This window comes from Benincasa hispida, chromosome 7, assembly GCF_027475165.1.
Source record: "Benincasa hispida cultivar pf3 chromosome 7, pf3_genome.v1.1, whole genome shotgun sequence".
NCBI lineage: Eukaryota > Viridiplantae > Streptophyta > Magnoliopsida > Cucurbitales > Cucurbitaceae > Benincasa > Benincasa hispida.
In genome coordinates, this window is record NC_143484.1 from 47,234,073 (window position 1) to 47,257,709 (window position 23,637).

The window sequence follows — 23,637 nt, forward strand, 5'->3', positions numbered from 1 at the left end:
AAGATGGAATTCACTCCTTCCCTCATTGAGGGTAAGTAGATGAGTGTTCTCTTAAGTGGTATCTTCGGGACTTGAACAAAGAGCCCTACCCTCTCATTGGCCCGAGAGGAGTTTCTGTTTATTGGTTGGATCACAAACAAATTGTTCATTAGTGGAGCACTAGTACTTAAAAAGCTAAAGGTATCCCAAGGGTAAAACGGTAATTTGATCCAGTTGGAGTTTCGAACACTTGTGAAGGACTAACTTGCTGGTATTGGTCTATATCTGTGGACATAGAAATATATTTATAGTGAAAAGAATGCAGTTGTGGGTCTTTAAAGGAGTGTACACAATTTTAACGAATATTGACTAACTTGGTTAATGAGTTTAACTAATTAATCTCATACCTTTGGAGCTTCTGATCTACAGGTCTACTAGGTCCCCTCGTTAACCCACTAGAGGATACTTAAAAGGGATAATTTGAATTGTTCAAATTAATTTGAGGAAACCATATATTAATGTGATTGATATATAATTAATCATGGATATGATCTATAATCAATTTGGAAAGCAATATTTGAATAAGATTCAAATTAATTAATTCAAGTGAACTAGATTCACAAAGAATTAATTAATAAAAAGGTTTTGCACATATACATGGGATGTACATCATAATTAACTATATCATTAAATTAGGTTTAATGTATAAGTAGTTATTTAATTATTATGCAAATTAAAATCAAATATGTGTTATTTCTAATTAATTTAATAAGTGTTATTTAATTAAACGGGCTATAATTTAATAAATGTTATTTAATTAATTATAAAAAAGAAAAATATATTGGGCAAGATGTTTGGCCATTATCTATACAAAGACCATCTCATGGCCCTTTGGGAATGCACACCACTGAATACACAATTCTTTTGGCAGAGAAACTCTGACAATACACAACTCTTTAGTGTTATTGTGTAGAATTTTCTCTAAGCCATAAATCCTCTCTACTTTCTGAAACCTTATTCTCCTCTCCCTCACCCAATAGTTGGATCCCACTTATCCCTCTATTAGAATCCCAGAGAATAATGAAGTAACTCTCGTGGTAGTGTTTGAGATTGCTCAAGGAGTTATTCGTGATCAAGACCATTTGGAGATTTGTTCATTAGAACCTTTGAGAGGATGGTTTGTGGCACTTAGGGAATCTACAAAGGTAAGAACCGTTTTAATCCTTTCCCCAATAGTATGCTAATTTACATGTTTATTTATTTTGTCTAATACAACGATTTTGTTTATTGTAAAAATTGAATCGTGGGATGCAAAGCGATCTCACACGAGATTCCGCTGTGGGGTTCGATCCCTTCAATTGGTATTAGAGCCAATTCCTTGCATCTTCGTTCTTCGTATTTTTAAAAATAAAATCGTTTAGATGTGGGTTTACTCTGCATTATGAATGATTTGAATATTGGTTGGCAAAATTGGATGTTTTCGGTTTTGGCAGTTGATTACTTTTTAATTTGATTAAATTGTAAGGGCCCGTTATATTTTTGGGCAATTTAATTCATGCTTCGAGTCTATAAGTCCGTATCAATCGATAGAGCAATGGTTACTGAAGAGATTGGAAAGAAATGGAAGTGTTTGGAGCAAGTTGAATAGCAGCGTTGCAACGCTGAGCGACAGAGGCAAAGCACTATAGTCACAACGTTGTAACGCTCCGAGAATTGATGTACTCTAAGCGGCGCGTGTGGAACACAACGGCTGCTAGTTTAACCTAATTTATCTTATGTATTTTTTTAATTTATATGTTAATTAATTAAATTAATATAATGGTTATATTAATTTAATCAATTAATTTTGTTTTAGGGTGCCAAAATCCGTCCAATTTTTGCTGTTTAATTTAATTATGCATTGGATATATGTTTTAAATTATTTTTTGAATTCATATTACATATTGTATGTCATATAGATTAAAAAAAATACTCACCTTAGGATAAACATGTACATGCATCATAATTATATATAAAGGGTTATATTTCATAGATGCATGATTGAATTAGCATGTTCATGTATCATAATATAAGTGTTATGTTAGTGATATATGATTAACCTAAGCATGTCCATGCATCATACTATATATTAAAACTATTCTAATAAATAGTAGAATGATGTATGTGAATGCTTCAAATTTTTTTAGATTTAATAATTTATTAATTTATAAAGACTTATAGTATTAATGAAATAGATTAAAATCTATAATCTAGACTACATGCAAACATAGGTCCAATTTATTTTAAATGGTTTAAAATTGACTTATGTTATTTCTAATGGGGTTAGGAATAAGTTAATCTTTTTAATTTATTTTAATAAGATTGAAATGAATTTCAATAAAAGATTAAATTTATAAAATAATTGCCCATAAGGGACCTTTGTCTAAGTAAGGTTATGTCTAGGAAGAGGTATTTAAGCTGACGAAAACAAAAAACTTGGGAACTAATCTGGAAGGTGAATTGGGCAAATATTTTATAAGCATGCAATAAATGATTAATTTTATTAAAAGAGTTTAATAAATGAAATCAAGTATTGTTAAATCATTCAATATAAATGTTATATTGAACAAATGTAAAGGACTTAGAAAAAATTCATTAGTCGGGGTTTTAACTAAGTATAATGAAATCCTAATAAAATATTAGAATATTATAGTGGGAAGAAGTTGGTATATATGATATATCAAATTTTAGCTATCACATCCCCAAGAATTCACATCGTGAGCTCCATGCTCAATTTCGTGTCTCCCTTGCAACAGCCTCCCTTCGGAGAGTGTTTGCATCAGTCAATAATAATGTGAATGGGGAAAGTATTCACGGTAAGTGGGAGAGGGACGCGTGTCAACATATCCCATGGTCTCCTCCATTAGGTTGCACCATGAGATTCCTGGTCCACATGCGTGTTGTCCTAGAGCAACTGGCTCTTCAGAGAGCCTCAGCATAGGGGTCGGAACAATGCAAACTATAGAAATGAAGGGTTTCTTAGCTTAATCTTCAACAGTTGTATTTCCCTTCGGTAGCCTGTGAAGTGTACCTCTGGGATCCAAAAATTTTAGGGTCACACTTATGAGAGGAGTGAAGTCAGTATATGAATCCTTGACCGAAACAACGGTTACTAAAAACTATAGGAATAAAAGTTATTCTGGTATTAGTGATTGGCTGATATTGTCTCAATTCAGGGGAGGAGTAGTTGATCACCCTTCGATGGTCGTTCCTCTAAACCTCTAAAGTATCGTTGCAAAAACTGAAATCAATAGTTAATTAGGGTTCTTTAATTTGATATGTTTTTACTAAATTGATTGGATAATTAAGTAATGGGTTATGAAAAAAAATAACTAATAAGGTCGATTGATTGTTATAGGTTTCAGCATGTCTTCCACATTCATATCTTTGCTTAAAAATGAGAAATTAACCGGTAAAAACTATGTGACGTGGAAATCTAACCTGGATACGATTTTGGTTGTTGATGATCTGCGGTTTGTCTTGACGGAGGAATGTCCTTCAGTCCCCACTCAAAATGCATCTCAAGTGTTAAAGAATGCTTATGACTGTTAGACAAAGGCCAATGATAAGGCCCGAGTGTACATCTTGGCAAGTCTGTATGACGTTCTTACCAAGAAGCATGTGGCCATGATGACTGCACGTTAGATCATGGAGTCCCTCCAGGAAATGTTTGGACAACCATCCTCTCATACCCGACACAAGGCCCTCAAGTACATTTATAATGTGTGCATAAAAGAAAGCCAAACAGTGAGATAACATGTTCTCGACCTGATGGTCCATTTCAATGTCATCGAAATGAACGAAGTGGACATAGATGAGCAGAGTCAGGTCCTTTATTTTGGAATCTTTTTCGAAGAGTTTTCTTCAGTTCCGCAACAATGCAGTAATGAACAAAATAAAGGACAATCTGACTATCCTTCTGAACAAGTTATAAACTTTTTAGTCTCTTATGAAAGATAAGGGACTAGTAGAAGAAGAGACAAATATTTCCCATTCCAAAAAAGTTCTATGAGGGTTCATCCTCTGGAACTAAGTCTATTTCTTCAACTTCTGGCACTAAGAGGATCTAGATAAAAAAAAAATAAGGAGGAAAAGGGAAGGCTCCCACTGCTGGTAAAGGCAAGGGCAAAGCTAATGCTGACAAGGGAAAATACTTCCACTGTAATGTGGATGGTCATTGGAAAAGCAATTGCCCCAAGTACCTTGCTGAAAAGAAGAAAGAGAAGGAAAGTAAATATTATTTACTAATTCTGAAAAGTTGTTTAGTGGCGAATGACTATGATGTCTGGATACTTGATTCATGAGCCACTAATCATATTTGTTCTTCTTTACAGGGAATTAGTTCTTTTCAGCAGTTAAAATAGAGTGAAATGACGCCTAGGGTTGGAATGGGAAACGCCATTTCAGCTCGTATAGTGGGAGCTTCTAAGTTGTCTTTTGGAAATAGATCTTTGTTTTTAAAAACTTATACATTGTTCCCAAGATGAAGAGGAACCTTGTTTCTATTTCCTGTTTAATTGAGCAATCATATTCAGTTTCTTTTAATTTGAATAAAGCATTCGTTATGAAAAATGGTGTGATTATTTGTTCAGCTAAACTAGAAGATAATTTATATATGTTAAGACATAATGAATCAAAATAACTTTTAAATTATGAGATGTTTAAAATTGCTAATACTCAAACTAAAAGGCATAGAATTTCTCCAAGTAACAATGCTACATACCTTTGGCATTTGAGATTAGGCTACATAAATCTCGATAGGATCGGGAGATTGGTAAAGAATGAACTTCTAAGTAAGTTAGAAGATGATTCATTACCTCCATATGAATCTTATCTCGAAGGAAAAATGACTAAAAGACCTTTTAGTGGAAAAGGTTATAGAGCCAAAGAGCCCTTAGAGCTCAACATTTGAACCTTTGTGGATCGATGAATGTAAAGGCTAGAGGAGGGTATGAATACTTCATCTCTTTTATAGATGATTATTCAAGGTATGGTTACTTATACCTAATGGAATATAAGTCTGGAGCCTTTGAAAAATTCAAAGAGTATAAGGCTGAATTTGATAACCTATTAGGTAAAAAAAATTAAAACACTTTGATCTGATCGGGGTGGAGAGTATATGAATTTAGAATTTCAAAACTATTTGGTAAAACATATAATTCAATCCCAACTCTTAGCACCTGGTACACTTCAACAGAATGGTGTATCAAAAAGGAGAAGTAGAACCTTATTAGATATCATTCGTTTTATGATGAACTATGCTAAATTGCCTTACTCGTTCTGAGGGGTATACAGAAGAGACTATAGTTCACATCTTGAACAATGCTCCCACGAAGAGTGTTTCTGAAACACCTTTCAAGTTATGGAGGGGGCGTAAACCGAGCTTACATTACTTCAGAATCTGGGGTTGTCTTGCACATGTGTTAGTGACAAGTCCTAAGAGGTTGGAAGCTTGTTCAAGATTGTGCCAATTTGTTTGTTACCCTAAGGAGATGAGAGGTGATATATTCTATGATCCTCCAGAAAATAAAGGGTTTGTATCGACAAAAGCTACATTTTTAAAGGAAGACCATATGAGAGATCATCAACCACGTAGTAAAATAGTATTAAATGAAACTACTGAAGAATCAACAAAGGTTGTTGATAAAGTTAGTCTTTCATCATGAGTTAATGAAGGAGCCACCACTTCAAGTCAGTTTTGTCCTTCGCAATCGTTGAGAGTGCCTCGACGCAATGGGAGGATTGTGATACAATCTGACCTCTACTTAGGTTTAACTGAAACTCAGGTTGTCATACCAGATGATGGTGTTGAATCCATTATCCCATAAACAGGCGATGAATGGAATAGACAAGGACCTTGAAATGGAATCTATGTACTCCAAATCAGTATGGGAACTTATAGATTTACCTGAAGGGGTCAAACCCATAGGGTGTAAATGGATCTACAAAAGAAATAGAGTTGTAGTTGGAAAGGTACATACCTTCAAAGCTAGACTTGTAGAAAAGGGCTATACCCTAAGGTAATGGGTTGACTATGAGGAAAATTTTTCCCTTGATTTTATACTTAAGTCTATAAGAATTCTCTTGTCTATAGCAACATATCATGACTATGAGATATGGAAAATGGATGTCAAGACTACTTTTTTTAATTGCTCCGCCATCTCTTCTTTATCGAATTATGGTTGTTGTTAGCGGTTTCGTAGTCTCCTTCGAAATGTTCTTTCAATCTCCGGGTTGTAGTTCGCCAGAGATTGAGAGTTCTGCAAAGAAATCACAAAAATTACCGTTAACAACTATTTTGCCGAAGTCCTCGGCAACGGCGCCAAAAACTTGATGCGTTATTTTATTGAATGGAAATATGGATGATATACGTTGATGGATTGTTTTGTGCACTCAAGTTTCCCCAGCGGAATTCAAGTGTAAATTTCCCTGAGTTTTCTGGTAAGTCCAGGGTCGAACACATGGACTTGTGAAAATAGTTGCGTTGATAATGTTTATGAAAACTCTGTGGTAACCAAGTAAATAAATAAAGTGTTGGGTGTGTTGTTGCGCTGATGAAAAAGAAGTAAATAAAGGTGGCGGATTTGAGAAAGATAGTTGCATTGATAGATGCAATGAGTATGCAATGAACGGGTTGAGAAGATCTTTAGTTAGCGTTACTCGGGAATGCATCAAACTTTGCGATCATTTGACAACTATGCACAGCAAGTCATTTCCCAATGTAAATGCGATGCTCCTAAGTCTAGGATGCATGTGTTGAATGCAAAATGTCCATAGAGCTTATCCCTAAGTCTCTACTCTTGTCCTATGCGTTGATGTAAAATGCATGAAAGCAAGGTGACCGCATACAATCATATCTTATCGCTAAGATGCCGATGCGTTAATAACAAATAATGCTCATTCCTAAGCACCTATCTCTCGTTTATGGGTTCTAACCTGGTTCTTTCAAACCTAGATTCTAACATGACCTTCCCAAGCCTAGATCCTGTCCTTAGATTACCCTCCTAAGTATCTCTAATAGACGAATGCAACATACATAAACAAGATAATCGCAAAGAATGAAGATTCCCTCGTTATGCTAGCTAACTGCTTCTCAACCCATTCAACTAATTTAGCTACTCATGCATGAATAACAGAGAGTGAACAGATATAGAGAAAGAAATTCCATTCTTATAACTGAGTTGAGTACAAAATGACAATGGAAAGTAAAGGTAGAGAGCCTGTTATCAATTCCTTACTGACCGAGGCTTTTTATACTGAATCTCTGTTATGATCTACAAATGTTCCCGCTTCAACAAGCGTCGGCCCTCTCTCTGTCTTGGAGCTTCCGGTGCTTTCCCAAGCTTACCGGAATGATCTATCGGCACACCTTCTTCCTCGTGTCCGCCTTAAAATGAAAGAAATCTATGGACAGAGGCGTAAACTTGTAAAGTGATGAATTAATCGACTGCTTAACCCCTTCTCTGAAGAATGCACTTGGTATTTATAGAGCTTCCATGGTGAAAGGCGACTTCTCTCTCCCGGCTGTACAGATGGACAGCTTTAATTCCTGATTGACACGTCGAATAATTATCACCAGTAAAGCTGAATTACTTTGTGACTGTTATCAGCTATCCACTTAATTTGGATCTGACTGTCATTAGTTTTCTGTCTCATCGCTCTTAATTATCCTTTCACCCGGATGTGCCCACCATGTTGCGCTGACCAAGTTGCGGTGATTCTTCTTGGGCGAATGTTTGCAAGCACGATCAACGCAAAGTCTTGTAGTGAAGTTGCGCTCGACCAGTGAATTCCTATGATCGCCATCTTTGTATTGCGTTAACGCATATTCTGCACGAAAATATAAACATCAACTGTTCTAATGCGTAGGACGCATACGACCGCAGTATTATAGATTTTATGCTTAATGGACGCAATTTAACATATTTCATCAACGCAATCAAACATTGTTTAAGAACTTAGCATAATGATAACATGAATTTCTACCCGTTATCAACAATCTTTAAGGAGAATATCTTTATGCCTCAACCCGAGGGGTTTGTTGCCTAAGGTCAGGAGCAAAAAGTTTTCAAGCTGAATCGATCCATTTATGGGTTGAAACAGGCATCTAGATCTCGAAACATTAGATTTGAAACAACGATCAAGTCTTTTGGTTTTGATCAAAACATTGGTGAACCTTGTATCTACAAGAAAATCATCAAAGATAAAGTAGCTTTTCTAGTACTTTAAGTAGACGATATCCTACTCATTGGGAATGATGTAGGGTACCATACTGACACTTAGAAAAAGTGTCCTAAGACACCTCAAGAAGTTGAGGGCATGAGACGTATTCCCTATGCCTCAAATGTGGGTAGCTTAATGTATTCTATGCTCTACACTAGGCCAGACATTTGTTATGTAGTGGTAATTGTCAGTAGGTACCAGTCCAATCTAGGGTTAGACCATTGGACAGCAGTTAAGAACATCCCCAAGTATCTTAGGAGAACGAGGGACTACAAGCTAGTGTATGAAGCTAAGGATTTGATCCTTGTAGGATACACCGACTCTAATTTTCAAACTGACAAGGAATCTAAGAAATCCATGTTAGAATTAGTATTTACCCTGAACGGGGGAGCTGTAGTGTGGTATAGCACCAAGTAAGGATGTATTGCAAATTCCATTAAGGAATCTGAGTATGTGGCTTCTTGTGAAGCAGAAAATGAAGAAGTTTGGCTCAGAAAGTTCCTAAGTGATTTGGAAGTGGTTCCAAACATGGACTTGCCCGTCACCTTATACTGTGACAATAGTAGGGCAGTAGCCATTACTGATCTATTTAAAAAGGCTCTCTCTCAGCTAAAGTGTATGAGGGTCATCTAGACAGTCTAGGTCTACGAGAAATGTACATTGGATAATCTAGGGCAAGTGGGAAATGTGTAATAGGTATATGGATGTTTTAGTTTATTGTATTTAGCATGATCCCACCTTTTAGATTGTGCACAACCCACTGAATAGAGTTTTTGTTAAAGTGGGAGTTTGTTGGGTTTTATACCATAAAACTCGTAGATAATAAATATTATTTGACTATCATCAATAAAGAGTTGTAGATATTAAATCAATAAATGTTATTGTTTGTTGTCTATTTTTTCCAAATAACCTTAAATCCATTAAACTAACATCCAAGGTTGTCGTATGGGTTTTGAATTGTATATGGAGACATACATGGATCAATGTTCAAGATACAACCTAAAGCATCTATAGTATAGGGATAAAGTTGGGTACCTTATCCTGGTAACACTATCGATACGACCCACTTTGTATTTGATACAAACATAATGATCCAATGCGTTTGTGTAGGTGACACATAAGTGGAGGTATCCTATGCAATGAGTTTGCATAAGATTGGACCGCGAAATAGTAACCACTAGATGTAACATTGTTGACTAGTTAGGTTTCTATTTCAATAGGATGACCTAGGCGGCTTAGCCTAGGCGGCTTAGCCTTAATCCTAAGTATATTATGAACTCCTGTTCACGAGGGATTATTCTTTGATTTGTATGAGTGAGGGTGGCCAGATTAATGACCCAATTAGCCTACAATTTTGGGGACGATATCCAATAGAGAGCTAAGAATATGATAATACAAGATGGAATTCACTCATTCCTTCCTATAGAGTAAGTAGATGAGTCTTCCTTTAAGTGGTGTCTTCGGGACTTGAACAAAGGGTCCTACCCTCTCATTGGCCCGAGAAGGGTTTCTATTTATTGGTTGGACCATAAATAGATTGTTCATTAGATGGGCCTGGTACTTAAAGAACTAGAGGTAATCCAAGGCTAAAACGGTATTTTGACCCAGTTAGAGTTATGAACAATTGTGAACTTGCTGGTATTGGTCTATACCGTGAACACATAAATATATCTGTAGTGAAAAGAGTGCAGCTGTGGGTCTTTAGTGGACTGTACACACAGTTAACGAATATTGATTAACTTGGTTAATGAATTTAACCAATTAATCTCATATCACTTGAGCTTCTAATCTACAAGTGCACCAGGTGAAGAAGTTATATAACATGCAATGGAAGAATTCAGAATCAATAGGCACTCTAACTAATTTTAATTTCAGTTCAAAACATGCTACTCATAACAAGTTTATAAGAGGGTTTGAATTACAGGTTACCTTTGAAGAACCCTCCACAAACTCAGTAGAATATCCACGAATTTGAGCTTGAATCTACAAACCACTATCAAGATCTTCTCTACTAATCTCAAGAAGGATTGTATAGTGGAAACACTGAGCTAAATTTTAGATGAACTTTGGTGGGTTTTGAGGATTTTTAGAGCAACAGTATATCAGGTTAAAGAACACAGCTTCTTCTCCCAATTCTTAGCATGCACCTCTTATTTATAAAGTTGAAAAGTTGCATAGAGAAGGTGTTTGCATGGACGCCAGCTCCAGCTTCAACAATTTAATGTGATTCAAGTGGAATTTGGTGATTAACCATTAAATTACAAAGTGGATTTTTCCAAAATTTGGGAAAAATCCACTCAAACTTAATCTAATCATATTTGACTAAAGTATGACTTTGTATTTAAATAAACTATTTATTTAAATTTTAATTTTATAAATTAATTCATATTAATTTCAAATAAAACTAATTTCAATTTTTTAATTAAACATTTTAATTAAATATCTTGATATTATATTAATAAAACACCAATTCTACCAATTAAGATTCAATTTCATGTAAATAATATTTAAATTATAATTTAAATATTAATTGATTCTCCAATTTCATTTAATTTTGACTAAATTAAACGTATTAGTTGTATCGTATACAATCAATTGAAAACCCTAAATTGAATTTGAACATTTCAAATTCATAACCCAAATTTCAAATTTCATCCAACAATACTCAATTTATTAATCCAATTTATGAGCTAGTAGAGGGACCTAATGGACCTATAGATCATGAGCTCTAACGATTTGTAATTAATTGGTTAAACTCTTTAAACCAAATTGATTACTATTCGTTAACTAGCAAGACATACCACTATAGCTCGATAGTTGCACTATCCTCACTATAGATATATTTCTATCTATTGTAACCATAATCGGTAAGTCAATCCTTCACAGGTCGTTCGTATTTACAACTAGGTCAAAATCACCATTTTACCCCTGTGAATACATATTGCTTTTTAGCTCCCACGGACCCTCTATTTGAACATACAGATTCATAATACCACTTACGAATCATGTCCCTTTTTACCAAGAGAGGATGGGGCCCTGTTGTTCAAGACCATGAATCAGCACTTAAGAGAACAACTTATCTGCTAACCCCACGACAGGTATGAGTGAATTCCATCTTGCAAGGTTATGTCCCCAGTTATTTATCCGGTCTTATCCCAAAATGGGAGGCTTATTTAGCAGTGTTGTTGGACTACTCTCACCTTTGTAGATCAAAAGATAACCCCGAATAAAGAGGAGTTCATAGCTAGCTCAGGATTAAGTAATCAAGTGATCCTAGGTTATTTTAGTATGAAATAGTCAGTTTTAGCAGTAAACGGTCGTTATAAAGAAAAATGACTATTTCGAGGTCCAATCTTATGCAAACTCATTGCATAGGATACCCCCACTCATATGTCTCTACATGAATAATTTGTGGATTACATCATTTGTATCAGCATAAAAAAATGGGTTGCATCCAATAGTGTTACCAGGATGAGATACTCTTTTTCATCCATATACTTATAGACCATTTAGGCTATATACTATAACTCGATCCTATTTATGTCACCACATAAAGTTAAGTATTCATACTATAGCCACGGATTTGTTTATTGAATTTTCATAATAGAATGCAATATTAACAACTTAATTGAATAAAATACTCAATAATATTTTATTGATAAATAGAATGTTTAACACGAAATTTACGAACTGCGAGTTCTAGGACATTCCCAACAATCTCCCACTTGGACTAAAACTCCAGTGAGAATAAATATACAAATATATACAATGTTTATAATGTTGAGAAACATAGAGGGAAAATACATAAACTAGGGCAGCTATAATACCGTAGATATTCTCCCACTTGCCCTAGATTATGTTGCTTGTAGTCCTAGTCCAACCAGGTAGCCCTCGAACACTTTAGCTGAGAGGGCCTTCGTAAATGGATCAACAAGATTGTCTTTTAAGGCTATCTTCGTGACGATCATGTCTCCTAGGTATACTATCTCACTAATGAAATGGTACTTTCTTTCAATATGTTTTCCACGTTTGTGACTCCTTGGTTCTTTGGAGTTGGCAACTACACCACTATTGTCACAATACAAAATGATGGGTAGGTGCATATCTAGAACTACTTCCAAATCTGCCAAGAATTTGTGTAGCCATACTGCTTATTTAATGGCTTTACATGCAGCTACGCATTCTGCTTCCATCGTGGAGTCAGCGATACAACTCTATTTAATGCTTCTCCAAACTATAGCTCCTCCGTTGAGAGTGAAAACTGATCCTAAAGTAGATTTTCAAGAATCTATATGAGTCTGAAAATCAGAATCGATGTATCTAGTAAGGATCAAATCCTTAGGTCCATACATAAGCGCATAATCGCTCGTTCTCCCTAGATACTTGAGGATGTTTTTTATAGCATTCCGATGACTGTGTCTTGGATCGGATTGGAACCTACGACGATTCTAACTACAAAGCATATGTCAGGACATGTACATAACATTGCGTACATCAAACTCCCAACTACATATGCATATGGAATTCTTTTCATCTCCTCAACTTCTTAAGGCGTCTTAGGACATTGTTCCTTTGACAAATAAATTCCATGTCTAAAAGGTAACATACCTTTTTTGGAATTTTGCATATTATATCTTGACAACAACTTGTCAATATAAGATGCTTGTGATAGTGCTAGGGATCTAGTCTTTTGATTTCAAAAAATTTGAATCCCTAGAACATATTGAGCATCCCCCAAAACTTTCATTTGGAACTGTGATGCTAACCATCTCTTTACGTCAGCAAGGAAACTTGTCTCATTCCCAATGAGCAAGATATCATCAACATAAAGCACCAAGAATGCTACAGTTTTGTTGACTATTTTCTTGTATACACAAGGTTCATCAACATTTTGTTTAAAGCTATAAGATTTTATCGCAGTGTCAAATCTTATATTCCAGGATCTTGAAGCTTGTTTCAATCCATAAATGGATCTTTTAAACTTACAGACTTTCTGTTCCTGTCCCTGTTCAATGAACCCTTCTGGTTGAGACATAAAAATACATTCATCAAGATGACCATTCAGAAAAGCTGTCTTGACATCCATTTGCCATATTTCAAGTCATAATATGTGACAATGGATATAAGTATTCTTATAGATTTTATCATGGCAACAGTAGAAAATGTTTCTTCATAATCAACCCCTTCTCTTTAGGTAAAACCTTTTGCCACAAGTCTGCCTTTGTAGGTTTGCACCTTGCCAATTTGGTCTAGTTTTCTTTTGTAGGTTCATGTGCAACCTATAGGTTAACCCCATTTGGTTGATCTACAAGTTCCCCTACAGAATTGAAGTACATTGACTCCATTTCTACGTCCATGGCTTTTATCCAATGTTCCCTATCAACATCTTCCATTGCCTATTTAAAGGTCAATGGATCCTCTAATCCGTCGTCATATATGATGTTTTGAGTTTCTGGCAAACCCATATAGCATTCAAATTGCTAAATGACCCTCCCACTACGCCGAGGCATACTCAACTCTTGAGAAGGACTTGACGAGGCGACAACAGTTGTTGATGGACCAGCTTGATCAACAACTTTTGTTGATTTTTCTGCAGTATCTTTGGTCATTTCTTGAAATATTAGTTTACTGTGAGATTGATGGTTTTTAATATGATCTTCCTCCAATAATGTAGAATTTGTCAATACAAACATATTATCTTCTTAGGGATCATAACAATCTTCCTTTTGTTTCTTTTAGGTATCCTACAAAGAGGCATAATTTCGAACGTGTTTCCAGTTTCTTAGGATTTTGTACCAACACATGTGTTAGACATCCCCAGATCCGGAAATGACATAAACTACTTTTGCGTTCTTTCCATAACTCATGCAGTTTTTCTAAAACACTTTTTTAGGGAACGGCGTTCACAATATATACCGCAGTTTGTACTGCATACCCCCAAAAGGATTGAGGTAACTAAGCATAACTCATCATTGATCGGATCATGTCCAACAAGGTTCGATTTCTTCTTTTTGCGACACCGTTTTATTGTGGTGTTCCAACTGCTGTGAGTTGGGATTGAATTCCATGATCTACTAAATAGTTATGGAATTGCAAATCCATATACTCACTGCCTAGATCAGATCGAAGTGTTTTAATTTTTTTACCTAACAAGTTTTCTGTCTCGGTCTTAAATTCTTTGAACTTTTCAAGAATTCTAGACTTGTGACTTATCAAGTAAATGTAGTCATATCTAGAGTAATCATCAATGAAACTGACAAAATACTGATATCCACCTCATGCTTTTACATTTATCGGATCACAGAGGTCTGAAGGTATAAGTTTGAGAGGTTCTTTGGCACGAAGACCTTTTTCAGAAAAAGATCTTTTCGTTATTTTTCCCCCAAAACATGATTCACATGGAGGTAAAGAACTTTCTTCTAACTAATTTATATGACCGTTTTTAACCAATCTCTCAATCTTGTTGAGATTATTGTGACCAAATCCGAGATGCCAAAGATAGGTGTTAGGAGAAATTTTCCATCTTTTATTTTGAGTCTCAACCGTTTTAAACATCTCTATATTTAGAATGACCTTTGCTTTAGTTGGTTTTAATATGTACAAGTTATTTTCGAGTCTTGCAAAACAAATATGAACACCTCTTGAAAAAACAAACACTTCATTAAATTCAAAAGATACTCTATACATATTTTCTAGTAGGCAGGAAATGGAGATTAAGTTTCTTTTCATCTTAGGTACATAAACACATTTTTAAGTAAGATGAAAGATTCTCCAAAAAATAGCTTGACATCTCCCACTGCTTCAGCCGAAATGACTTCTCCTGTTCCCACCTTGAAAGTCATTTCTTGTTTAGAAAGATGTTTCCAAGAACTAGTTTCCTGTAGAAAAGTGCAAACATGATTAGCGGCACCCGAATCTAATATCCAGGTTAAGTGAGTATTCTCCACTAGACATGTTTCAACTACTAGTAAATCTGATTTACCTTGGTTTGCCTTTTCCACTTTCTTTTCAGCTAAATACTTTGGGTAGTTATGTTTCCAGTGCCTATCTTCTCCGCAAGAAACATTTCCCTTTGCAGTGGTTTTCTTATTCCCTTTACTCTTCTTCTTCATTTGTACACTTTTTGTCTTTTGAAGAAGAGGGAATAAACTTCTTTTTATCAGCGGGTTTTGTTCTAGACGAAGAACCCTTGAGAAACTTTTTAGGTCATGAAATAATATTTACTTCACTTTCTTTAAGTTTCATCATAAACTGATAAGTCTGCAGTTCGTTCAACAGTGTTGTCGAATTGTAACTAATCTTATTCATAACAACATTAGTTTGGAAAGTTAGATAACCCTTCGGAAGAGATTTTAATATCATACTGACTTGACTGGTTTCATCTATTATAATGATCCGACCCCCTAGGACTTAAGTTAGGCCGTTACTAAATACATGCATGCATGGAACTCAAAACGACACTCGATTATGGAGAAATAAATGCTAATTAAATAAGGTAAGTTCAAAAGTCTTTCATTAAATTCAAATATTAAATCAATAGTATGGTACCCATAAATCATAATGGATAATAAATAAGTCTGAAAAACGATTCTTAAATGTAAGTTTTAAACATCAAAACTAAAAATTAAGAGAGACATGAAAAGAACTCTAAATCTCATGATGCAGAAGCGTAAAAACTAGTCTCAGTGGCTCGATCACGAATTCCACTTGTCCATCGCCAGTGCATCTCTACCCTTACTTGAAACAACAACATGAGAAAGAATGAGTATAAAATACTCAGTAAGTAACCCCACTAATGAGGTCAGGCTAGGCATCTATGTCCTCTAGATACCCACCTTTGGTGAAACATATAAACTGTTCTAGTCCTCATGGGACTCATACATGCATGAAAAACTTATTTCTATCATACTGTAGTTAATTATGTCCACTACCTCTAGTAAGTTCCGTAGGATCCACAACCTCTGATGAATCTCGAAGGAAACACAATCTCTTACATATGCATGGTTATGCATACACCTTTTTTATATACACATAACCCACTTAATGTGTACTTCTTTCGTACACATGGTTACGTATACACCTCTTTCGTATACACATAACCCACTGAATATGTACCTCTTTCGTACATCTAGTTATGTATACACCTCTTTCGTATACATATAACCCACTGAATATGTACCTCTTCCGTACACCCTAGATCCTCTGTACCTCTTTCGTACACCCTAGATCCTCTGTACCTCTTTCGTACACCCTAGATCCTTTCTATAAAGGTAGGGATGCGTACCTCTTTCGTACACATGGTTAGGCATACACCTCTTTCATATACACATAACCCACTGAGTATGTACCTCTTTCGTACACCCCAGTACCCTCTGGATATGTATCACTTTCGTACACACCAGCTCAAATACATCTCTTTCATGTACTTGCACCTTTGGACGTGCATCACTTTCATGCAGTCACATAGTCTGGAAAGGAAAAGAGATTGCATCTAACTTCATATTACATATAACATTCACCTAATCATGAATCCTATAAAATCTCCTGATCAAGGTCGGGCTAGTTAACCTCGACATATGTAATTAATCTAGTATTAATGGATCCACTCTAGTACATCACTTTCACGCACTAACTCATGTAACAATCAAACATTTGAAATTTCATAATACATCATATAACTTACGTACTTTCATAATAAATCACATCAATAAGCACATCAACAAAATGCTCCAACTTTCACCTAACTTTAAAACATTTCCGTAGTGGTGTCGCTTAACTCATAATTTAGGGTCATGCCCAATCGTCCTTTTAATATATTTCATAAAATTCTAAATCATGCTCATACATTAACGTGCTTCAGTCATATTATCACATGCTCATGTATCTTTTCTAAACAGTCTATTAAATCTTAGAATAGTCAAGATTATCCTTGTAACTAGTCTTACAATCCTCAACGTCAACATATCAAATACAACCATATGGAATCACATACCATCTCATGCTAGCATTCAAGTGTCTATGTGCATAAATAAATAATTCAAATCTCGTACCATAACATATTTTGATCATATTATACTATCAGTCTATCATGCTATCATCCTGCCATATCATTCATTTATCATGCTAGTATACATCTACTATGTGGCCCGTGGGCAGTTCCAGTAGTAAGATTACTTGCCTCTAATCGCAAACTCTAGAAACTAAAAGCTCAACCTCTTCCTTGCCCAATGGAACTTAGAATCAAACAAACATTAAGAAGTGGGCAACTCAAATCTAATGTCGAAATAGAACAGGAAACTATCGAACAATTGTCAAAAAGGGGAAAAACGTTATTGTTAGGGTGTTTTGATCATGCGAGATGCTGCTTAAAGTTGCTAGAAGTCGCAAGCGTTGTGGCAGTTGAAGTTGTATGCTACGGCAGCAAAGGACATTGGTTGGAGATCGTGGGCATTGTCGTTGTTCATTGAAAGGAGAAAACTAACAGATGGGAGGTGGGGTTTGATTTTTTTTTTTAAAAAAAACAATAATAATAAAGGAATTAAGTATAATTACATTTAATTCCTTTCTATTTTACTATTAAATTCCATTACATTTAATTCCTTTCCGTTTTACTATTAAATTCCCTTCCGTTTCAAAATAAAATTAATTCCTGCCATTAATTTCCAATTTGAATAATTTCACGCCAACAATTAAATTCCCGCACTTACACTTGAAGTCCAAAATTCCAAAAATGCCCTCCAACTAATAACAATTACTAAAATTTCAAATAATAAAGTTACTAAAATTATATTATTACTAAAAAATGTGCGGGGTATTACATCTATTGTCACCCTATGAGCCTCAGCAACATTAAGATGGACCATCATATCGAGAACATGTTCTCTGATGTTGGTACCATCTTTCATGTGTGTATTATAAACATATTTAATGGCTTCATGTCAAACAGAGGATGACGGTTGCCCGAATATCTTCTAGAGCGATGCCATTATCCCACGGGCAGTCGGCACTACTTCATGTTTCTTATTAAATACATCAGATATACTTGTTAAGATATAAGCCCTAACTTTTTTGTTAGCCCTAACCCACCGATCATAGATGTCCCGAATATTTCAATTCATTATTGAATTAGGAATCGAAGGACATTCCTCCATTAACACAAACCTCAGACCATCCACAACTAATATCGTGTTTATATTGGATTTCCAGTTTGGATATCCTTCTCCATTAAACTTATCAGAAGCGAGTAGTTGTATTATTGAATTCGACATTGCTGAAAAAAAAATTTAAATAAATTCTATTAAACTTTATGCATCTAAATCTAATTTTAGCAAAGAAATAAAGTACCTATTTTCCTTTATTTATTTTGCAACAATACTTTAGTGATTTAGAATAGTTGCTACCGCAGGGCAGTCAAAAAATTCCTTCACCGAAGCAAGACAATCTCAACCAAATACTATATCCAAAATAACTCTTATTCTTATACTTCATTTGGTTACTGTTTTCGGTCAAGATCTTTACTAACAATTAGTAATTCTTGTAAGTGTGTCCCACCATTTTCAAATCTTATAGAATGGTATGAATATGTCCCCAAGTTGGAAGACGATATCCAAGACGGAACTATAAGACCTTATTCATTTCTGAAGCTTGGGTTGTTCTGAATCCTATGTTACAACCCTTCGTAGGGATCGTCATGGTTAACAACTAGCTAGTGCCACCTAAAAATGACAGCAGACGCAATATAGAAATCTCACGGTTCAAAATAATGGAGGAGACCGTAGAACAATGTTAACATATTTCCTTCACCCACTTACTATGTACTACTTCTCCCATTCACCTTGTTATTGATCCATGCAAACACTTTCCGAATGGAGTAATTGCGGTAAAAGCGACACAAAGCCGAGTACGGATCTCACGACGTGAACTCTTGGGGACGTGAGAGCTAATAGCTATATATCAAATATATTGTTAATCTCCCACTAAAGTGTTCTAAATATTTGGGTATTTATTTACTTAGGTTTAATATGGCTAACATTAAACAACCTAAATCTATGTGATTTTTATCCAAGTATATCATTTATATTTGGATATTAACCTACGATGTCTAAGCGTTTAAACTAGTTTTAAACCTCACACCGCTCACGCAAGCTCATAAAATCAGTCAACAACGCTCAACACTTCGGCCATAATCCCCAGGTAGGAGGTGTTACGTAAACTGTCAATCTAAATATCCCCAGCCGTAGACAGGTTTATGAATTGTTTTGAGTCTGTAACCAAATTTTATAAGGTAACAATCTATCTTAACTATTAAAACAAGTTGTTAACCTAAGTGGGCATGTTGTTTATCTTTGTTATGGATTTTAAAGTCTAATTCCATTTTATAACAAACTTATAAAATAAACATGCTCTATTAAACCATAACATGCTTCAAAAGTATTCAAAATTAATATAACAATTACATCAATTTTTAACAAACCCTAAAACATGCATATTATATATTATAACTAATTATAACATACAATAATGCATGTTACATATTTACCTATGATGGGATTTTAAATCTATATGGCATACGATATGCACAGACATGTTTAATTAAAAAATAATACACATCACATGCATAAAATAATTAAATAATACTAATATGGTTCAACTTTGGCATTCTAAGTAATCAAAAATACTAAATTATTATAAAATTGTATAAAAAACAGCTTCAAATTTGGGAAAGAACCGCTCAAATCGACCCACACCGAACCCAAACTGCTTGAATCGGACCAACCAAAAATCATTTGAGGCCGAACCGGATAGATCCTAAGGAAAACTGGTCGAATCGGCTGGTCTCACTCTTCCTCGCTCGGTCCTCGGTTGAAAACTCGTTGCTCGACAGTTGGCTGGTTCAAACTCGCTGGTCAAAACTCGTCAAACCGGTTCAAACTCGATGCACGCTGCTCGACTGGTTTGAAACTCGCTCGTCGACGCTCGATTGAAACTCAATCCTTGATAAAAATATGAGCAGCATTGCAATGCGCCTAGACATAAGCTCAATGTCATAATTCTGCAGCTCGACCTTCTTCACTTCTTTCTTCGATTACAACTTAATTTCAACTCTAATGACTCCAAATAAATTATAAACTCTTGAGCACACATATAAGATCATCAAACAAGAGCCAACTACAAATTTAACAAAGAAATCAAAGAGAAAAAAAAATGTCAAAGTTGTATTTATACCATATAAGTCACAAACTCAAACATGTTTAGAAATTCACCCACCAAACTCAAATTAACGACAATTGAATGCTTAGATCATACTCTGATACCAATTGAAGGAGTTATATAACATGCAATGGAAGAATTCATAATTAATAAGTACTCTAACTACTTTTAATTTGAGTTCAAAACATGCTACTCATAACAAGTTTATAAGAAGGTTTGAGTTACACATTACCTTTGAAGAACCCTTCATGAACTCAGCATAATATCCACGAATTTGAGCTTGAATCTACAAATAGACCGCCATCAAGATCTTCTCTACTAATCTCAATAAGGATTGTGTGGTGGAAACACTCAAATTGAGTTGAATTTTGGATGAACTTTGGTGGGTTTTTAGGGTTTCTACAGCAGCAGTATTTCAGGTAAAAGAACACAACTTCTTTTCACAATTCTCTGCATGCACTTCTAATTTATAAGTTGAAAAGCTACATAGAGAAGGTGTTCGCATGGAGGTCAGCTCTAGCTTCACCAATTTAATATGATCCAAGTGGAATTTGGTGATTAACCATTAAATTACAAAGTGGATTTTTCCAAAATTTGGGGAAAACCCACTCAAACTTAATCTAATCATATTTGATTAAAGTATGACTTTGTATTTAAATAAACTATTTATTTAAATTTTAGTTTTATAAATTGATTCATATTAGTTTCAAATAAAACTAATCTCAATTTTTTAATTAAACTTTATAATTAAATTAGTAGTTGAATATCTTAATATTAAATTAATAAAACACCTTCTAGCAATTATGATTCAATTTCATATAAATGATATTAAATCATAATTTAAATATTAATTAATTCTCTAATTTTGTTTAATTTAGACTAAATTAAACGTTTTAATTGTATCGTGTACAATCAATTGAAAACCCCTAAATTGAATTTAAACATTTCAAATTCATAACCCAAACTTCAAATTTCATCCAACAATACTCAATTTATTTATCCAATTTATGAGCAAGTAGAGGGATCTAATGAACCTATATATCATGAGCTCCAACGATTTGTAATTAATTGGTTAAACTCTTAAAACCGAATTGATTACTATTCGTTAATTATCAAGACATACCACTATAGCTCAATAGTTACACTATTCTCAATGTAGATGTATTTATGTCCATTTTAATCATAATTGGTAAGTCGATCCTTCACAGGTCGTTTGTATTTATATCTGAGTCAAAATCACCATTTTACCCCTGTGAATACATTTTGCTCCTTAAGCTCCCACTGATCCTCTATTTGAACATATTGATTCATAATATCACTTATGAATCATGTGTCTCTTTATCAAGAGAGGGCGAGGCCCCGTTGTTCAAGATCAAGAATCAACACTTAATAGAACAACCTATCTGCTAACCCTATGACGGGTATGAGTGAATTCCATCTTGCAAGGCTATGTCCCCAACTATCTATCTGGTCTTATCCCCAAAATGGGAAGCTTATTGAGCAGTGTTGTTGGACTACTCTCACATATGCAGTTCAAAGAATAACCCCGAATAAACAAGAGTTCATAGCTAGTTCAGGATTAAGATCGAGTTATCCTAGGTTATTTTAGTATGAAATAGTCAGTTTTAATAGAAAACGGTCATTATAAAGCAAAATGGCTATTTCGAGGTCCAGTCTTATGCAAACTCATTGCATAGGATGCCACACTCATGTGTCTTTACATGAATGATATGTGGATCACATCATTTGTATCAGCATACAAAATGGGCCGCATCCAATAGTGTTACCAGCATGAGATACATTTTTTCATCCATATATTTATAGACCATTTAGGATATATACTATAACTTGATCCTATTTCTGTCACTACATAAAGTTAAAGTATTCATAATATAGCCACATATTTGTTTATTGAATTTTCATAATAGAATGTATTATCAACAACTTTATTGAATAAAATACTCAATAATATTTTATTGATAAATAAAATGTTTAACACGAAATTTACGAACTGCGAGTTTTAAGACATTCTCAACACCAGATCCCTTCGTTAGCTCACTAGAAGATACTTAAAAATGATAATTTGAATTGCTTAAATTAATTTGAGGAAACCATATATTAACGTAATTGATATATAATTAATCATGGATATGATCTATAATCAAATTGGAAAGCAATATTTGAAAAGACTCAAATTAATTAATTCAAGTGAATTAGATCACAAATAATTAATTAATAGAGAGGTTTTGCACATATATATTGGATGTATATGATAATTAAATATATACATTAAATTTGGTTTAATGTATAAATAATTATTTAATTATTATGTAAATTAAAATTAAATAAGTATTATTTATTTGTGCAAATTAAATAAGTATTATTTAATTAGACTAATTAATTGAATAAGTGTTATTTAATTAAACAAGCTAAATAATTAAAAACGTAATTTAATTAATGATATAAAAGAAATATGTTGGGAAAGATGTTTGACCATTCTCTATATAAAAACTCTCCATGGCCCTTTGGGAATACACACCACTAAATACACAATTCTTTGGCAGAGAAATTTTGACAATACACAACTCCTTAGTATTATTATGCAAAATCTTTTATAAGCCATAAATCATCTCTACTCTCCAAAACCTTCTCCTCCTCTCCCTCTCCCAATAATTGGATACCACCTATCACTCTGTTGGAATCCTAAAGAATAACGAGATAACTTTCGTGGTAGTGTTCGAGATTGCTTAAGGAGTTGTTCGTGATCAAGATTGTTTGGAGATTCGTTCATTGGAACCTTGGAGAGGATTGTTTGTGGCACTTGGAGAATGTACAAAAGTAACAACTGTTCTAATTCTTTCCCTAATAGCATGCTAATTTACGTGCTTATCTATTCCGTCTAGTACAACGATTTTGTTTATTATAAAAATCGAATTACATAATGCAAGACGATCTCATACAAGACGCTTCCGCTGCGGGAATCGATCCCTTCAGAAAAGACGTTGTGTCGTCGAAGGACCCAACGACACGAAGAAATGTGAGAATAGGATTAGACGTGCGTTAGTGATCATATCCAGTGACTTGGAGTAGTGTTTATTATTCTTCTTGTACTTGTTTTTTGTTTTGTTTTTTTTTTTGTTCGGTCAACCTCTTCCCTCTTTTATTACGTAAATTTTCCAAAGCCTA